The sequence below is a fragment of the Lissotriton helveticus genome, chromosome 12 (genome assembly GCF_964261635.1).
Source record: "Lissotriton helveticus chromosome 12, aLisHel1.1, whole genome shotgun sequence".
NCBI lineage: Eukaryota > Metazoa > Chordata > Amphibia > Caudata > Salamandridae > Lissotriton > Lissotriton helveticus.
Window position 1 is genome coordinate 60,563,124 of NC_136073.1, and position 6,000 is coordinate 60,569,123.

Here is a 6,000-nt window from a genome sequence, read left to right on the forward strand (position 1 = left end):
CGCCCTAGCCGTTAGGCCACCTCCTCTCCCCATCTTTTGTATGCCTGATGGTGTGGCTTTCAAAACACCGGATGAAGATGTAGCTTTCAAAATGATGCCAGCTAAACAGGGAACAGAAGTGGATGAGATGTTTTTACTTCTTACTGAAGATCATTTACCCGATGAATTGAGAACCACAGTGAGGTCAGATGTGGGGGATTTTACAGGAAAATAAATTGGTCTAATGGCAAAGGTATACCCAGTCAAAATTGTGGTAAAAGAAGGTGCCATATATCCAAATACACCACAATACTGAATGAGCCCTGAAGTAAAAGCAGGAGTTGGCCCGGTAAGTGATCAAATGATTAAACAGGGTATTTTAAAAGAAATATTGAGCAGTCCTTGTAATTCACCAATCATGGGACTTAAAAAGCCTAGTAAAAAATATTGAATAGTGCAAGATTTGAGGAAAGTTTATAAAATAGTAGTTTCCTGCTGTCCTGTAGTACCAAACCCTGCAGTGATTCTTTATCAAATACTGTGGGATGCCCATTGGTATACTGTGAATGTTTGTGCCAAGCATTCTTTTCAATTCCACTGCATCCAGATAGCCAATATCTTTTTGCTTTCCGGTTCGGAGACAGTGTTTTGGCATGGTGCCAAGTTCCTCAAGGGTACACAGAGTCCCTCGATGTTTAATCAGATTCTGAAATTTTTTTTTGAGACATTTGTTATATATTTTTTCTTTTCAAAAAGGTCACTTTGGCAAAGTGGATCAAAGCATGTCACAGGCACATTCTATATACAATAATTACTTGAAGTAAAGACTTTTCACAAACAAATTTTGTTCATCAAGCAATTATTTAGAAAGACCATGTATATATTCTCAACACATGACAACCTTGTATCAAAAACAATTTTTTTATTTTTCTTTTCTCCTTTAAATATATATTTTTATATAAATATATATTCTCATTATGATGACATTATATAAAAATGAGAACACTTTTCATATAAACAGATATTTGTTCAGATCATAAACAATTTCTTGATATGAAAAAAACAGGTTGTCTCAATACATATCCATTTGATACCAATTATTGCTCTTCACTTTTCTTGATACATGTTTCCATACTACAACATCTATTATTGTCTGTACACATTCATTTTTTCATATTTCTAACAGTGATGGGACTGGCGGTTTATGTTCTGGCTACGCGTGTTTCAGCTTGCGCCTTCTTCAGGACTCCGTCACAGATTCTGTATGTCTTGGTTTTAAATTATTTGGCTGTACTTTTCCTATTTTTGGGATGTTTATTTCTCTTTTCTTTCAATTCCATGGTTTTGTTTCCGCTTATCAAAAATTAATTTGTCTTATTTTGATTGAGTTCTTAATACAGACAAGCATTAGGTTTTCGTGGTACAGGTTCTCACATTTATTCTTCCGTATTCTTGTACCCTCTTCCAAAACGATAATCTTACATCGTGTTCATTTCTTTTAAAGAGCAAGGCTCTAAATGTTTATTCCTTTTTTTTTAAGCTGTTTTCATTGTTTTCTCAAACATCCCATGTGCACGACGACATTAGTTATACCAGGAAACTCAGTCTTACTTCAGTACATTGATGACCTATTTGTGGCATCAAAGACACAAGAAGCTTGTGTCATTGACACAATAGCTGAACCATATGGGGGAAGGAGGACACAAGGTGTTCCCTAAGAAATTACAGTTTTGTAAACCGGAAGTTCAATATCTTGGACATAAGATAGAGAGAGGAGTCAGAAAGGTGACACCGGAAAGAATTAAAGTAATTCGACAAATGAGCATGCCTAAGACTAAAAAGGAAGTGAAGATGTTTTGGGGAGTGGTTGAATATCAATGGATAAGTGGATTTTCACTGCTTGCAAAACCTTTAATAAGGTTAACATGAAAAGAGATGACGGATCCGATTGAGTGAGATGATGAAAGACAAGAAGCATTCATAAAATTGAAAAGTTATTTGTGTTAAGCACCAGCATTGGGAATGGCAGACTATACAAACGAATTTGCTTTGTTCTGTTGTGAAAAGGAAGGGTGTGCACATTACGTTTTAACCCAGAGACATGGATTGTCTTGACGTCCAGTAGCATACTTTTCTGCTACTCTTGATGCAGTGGCTGCAGAATTACCTGGCTGCTTAAAAGCAGTCGCTGCTACTTGTGTGAGTCTGGTACAGAGTGAATCGATTGTGATGAGACATCCTATATAGGTGTATGTCCCGCATTCAGTTGAGATCCTATTAACAAGAACCCATACTCAACATTTGACCTCTAGTCAGCTGTCTAAATATGAAAGAGTAATTTTGGGCGCAGAAAATGTAAGTGTGACAAGATGCACCATAATGAATCCAGCAACCTTGTTGCCCGATTCCTATTGTGAAGAATTGAAAGAGGAAGTTGATCATGATTGCTTGGATGTGACAGAAATGTGTACAAAGCCCAGACCTGACCTCCTTGACGTTCCACTGGAAGAGTCAGACTGTGTACTGTTTGTTGATGGGTGATGTTTGAGAAGGGAGAATGGAGAATTTGTCTGGTTACGCTGTATGTACTGTATCAGGTATCATTGAAGCTTCCTATCTAAGAGGAGTCAAGTCTGCACAAATAGCTGAATTGTTCGCTTTGAAGAAGGCCTGTAAAATTGGGAAAAAATTGAGGGTAACCATATTTACGGACACTCAATATGGTTTTGTGGTTCTGCATGACTTTGGCCAATTGTGGCTTCAGAGGGGATTTCGGACTTCAGGATTGCCCATAAGAAATGGAAAAGATGTTAAAGAACTATTGGAAGCATTACATTTACCAACAGAAATTGCAGTGGTCAAATGTGCCGCACATAAGTCCGGAAATGATTGTGACACACACTGGGTAATCAGTACGCAGACCAAGTAGCACAATTTTGTGCAAGGAATACAAGGTCTTTGAAAAGAGGGATGGAAAAAGAAGTTACCAACTGCCAACTAATGTGTTTCTCTGCTTTTGAAATGGGATGAAGTTAGACAATTTCAGGATGAGGCAGACATGAAAGAAAAGGAACACTGGATTAAAACAGATTGCCCAAGGAGGGCTAACGATGAAGTGTGGGTGTGTCCAGATGGTAGACCAATATTGTCAGATAGCTTGTTGTCACAGATGGCTAGGGTATATCATGGTTAGACATTTCAGACAGATGTGGTTTATTCCCAAGTTTATGGTTGCTGCAGAAAGCCTCTGCCAAAGATGTTTCACCTGCTAACTGCAAAGTCCAGGGAGGAAGACAGTGGTCAGTTGGGAAAAATTGAAAAGGCAGAAGGACCATTTACAAGATTGCAACTATACTTCCTTGAGTTGCCACAGTGCAACGGGTTGAAGTATGTCCTTGTCATTGTTTGTCTATTTTCTCGATGGGTAGAAACCTATCCCATGAGAAGGAATGACAGTCTGACAGTTGCTAAACTAATGTTAAGAGAGCTTACACCTAGATTTGGATTTCCAGTCACTTTGGAATCAGATAGTGGACCTCATTTTAATAATGAGATAATTTAACAAATTTGTGAAGCTTTCAAAATGGAACAGAAATTACATTGTGCCTACCAATCAGAAGCCTCTGGAGTGGTTGAGCAGCTCAATGGTACAATAAAATCCAGGATAGGAAAGGTGTGTGCATTCACTTCCCTGAAATAGCCTGATGCTTTGCCCACTGTATTGATGAGCCTTAGAAGCTTTCCTGACCAAAGAAGAGGATTAAGTCTGCATGAAATCCTCATGGGAAGAGCAATAAGACAAGCATTTGTACCTGGAAACAAATTAATGAATATAACTGATGATTTAGTGTTGGACTATTGTAAAGGACTAGCTGATCTGGTACTTTCTGTATCTTACCAGGTTGGAGAAGATGCAAATGCAGTAGTGCCAAATCAAGCTCATGATTTGTGTCCAGGAGACTGGGTCATGATAAAGAAGCACACGAGTAAATCGTGTTTGGAACCCAGGTGGAAAAGACCTCATCAAGTCATATTGGTGACAATAGCAGTGAAGTGTACTGGCTTACCAAATTGGATCCATGCCAGTGGTACCCAAAGATTTTCAAGTCCACCTGAATGACAACACCATCAAAAGGTAGAACAAAGGAAAGAAGCAGAAGCTGAGAGTTGTGATGATGAATAAATCAGAGAGACAGACACTGAAGAATTCATTGATGAAGAACAACCAAGTACAAGTCGAATTAAGTGGGTACCAATTACTGGGACTGAAGAGACTGCTGTAGAGACTTAGAAAGGGTTAAAGCTTGAAAGACCAGAGCAAAGTCAACAAATAGAAGAATCTTCTATAGAAAATCCAGATCAAGCTCAGACAGAAGAAGAAAAAGAAAGACCAAAGGGTTCAGAGCAAATACTAACAGAAGAAAAAGAAGCAGAAAATTCAGAACAAGTCCAACCAAAAGAAAGAGAAAATAAAAGGACAGTTGCAATAGGTGAAGACGGTGAAAAGGCAGTACAGACAAAAAGAGTTAAAAAGGAAGATCACTGGCCGAGTGGAGTGAAAAGACTGAGATACTTTCTAAGAAAAAAATCAGGGAAAGAACTAGAACAAGGTATCAAGGCAGGTTGATCTAGAACAAACAAGAAAAAGATCATTAAGTTTATCAAAAAGAGCGAGGGTACCCAATAGAAAATATAAGGCTCAAGAGTTGACCTATAATATATTGGAAGATTTTGAAAATCTTGATCTAAACAGAGAACCAGAAAATAACACTGTTGAAGGATCTGATGAGAGATTTCAGACCACCTTAAAGAAAAGTCTTTTGTACAAAGAGTGAATTCATTGAGAAATTGTCAAAAGAAGAAAAGATCAAAAAGGAAGAAGAACTGACCAAAAGCTGAAAGCCTTTGAAGTGTGGAATGACACAAAGTTTTTTACTTTTAGAATTTTACACTTTTTTTTTTAGAAAAGAAAATCTTTAGAAATAATTTTTAGATACTAAAATGGCAGAAATAAAAGTGACTGAACATCCAAAATCTAACTTAAAATGACAATGTGTTAAATGTTGTCTATGTAGTATTACAATACTAATGTTGATGTGGTTATTATTAACAGTTGTGATACCTGTCCTAATGGTAACTAATAATCAGAGTAACACAAATACTAGGGAAAGAGTGAGTGCGGTTAGTAAGAAAGCTACTACTACAGATTTAGAACAAATGGCTAAAAGCATGTATTATCATGATAAATCAAGTAGTGATTGGTCATATATATTTACTAAACTCCTTTAACAGAATGTTAACACAATGGATGTGAGTGACTTATATTTGCATGAAACTACCTACTTGTGCCTCAGAAGGCGTGACATATCACCATCTTCCATTAACTTATGGTGTGTCTTGTAGTGTTATAGCTAGTTTGTTTTATGTTACTGGTAAATGTAATACTATTATAGTAACATGGATTTAGTATTTTCAGAAATCCCTATTAGAAGGAATATGAATCCAGTACTTAGGCGTACAAAGGCAGAATTCATGGGAGAATGTTTTCTAACAACAAATCCCATAGATATAACACATGCTCATGGAAATAATTTAACATGCCTTTTGCGTGATGAAGAAAAAGATTTTCTAAATTTAGTAAATGAAAGAAGGTAGGATTTCCAAAAGAAAGCTGTTGAGCAATAGTCCCATATACATCCATGGGCTGCTTTAGAAGAGGATTATAAGAAAGGGGAGACTCATGCTGCAATGTCTCTGGACTTGTCAAAATTGGGCACATTCTGTCTACATAGATATAAAACTGAGAATAATAGTATTTTCGATGATACTAGCGAATGTGAACATACTTTCCTAATAATGGGGGGATGGGGACTAAAAGGGGTAACTGATCCAGTGTTTCTGGGAACTTATTGTGTGTGGAAAAATGCCTATTATAGGTTACATGTACAATGGTATGGCAGTTGTTATATTGCAATTGGATTTCCGAAGGTATACCACATCACTAAGAACAATGAAATGAAT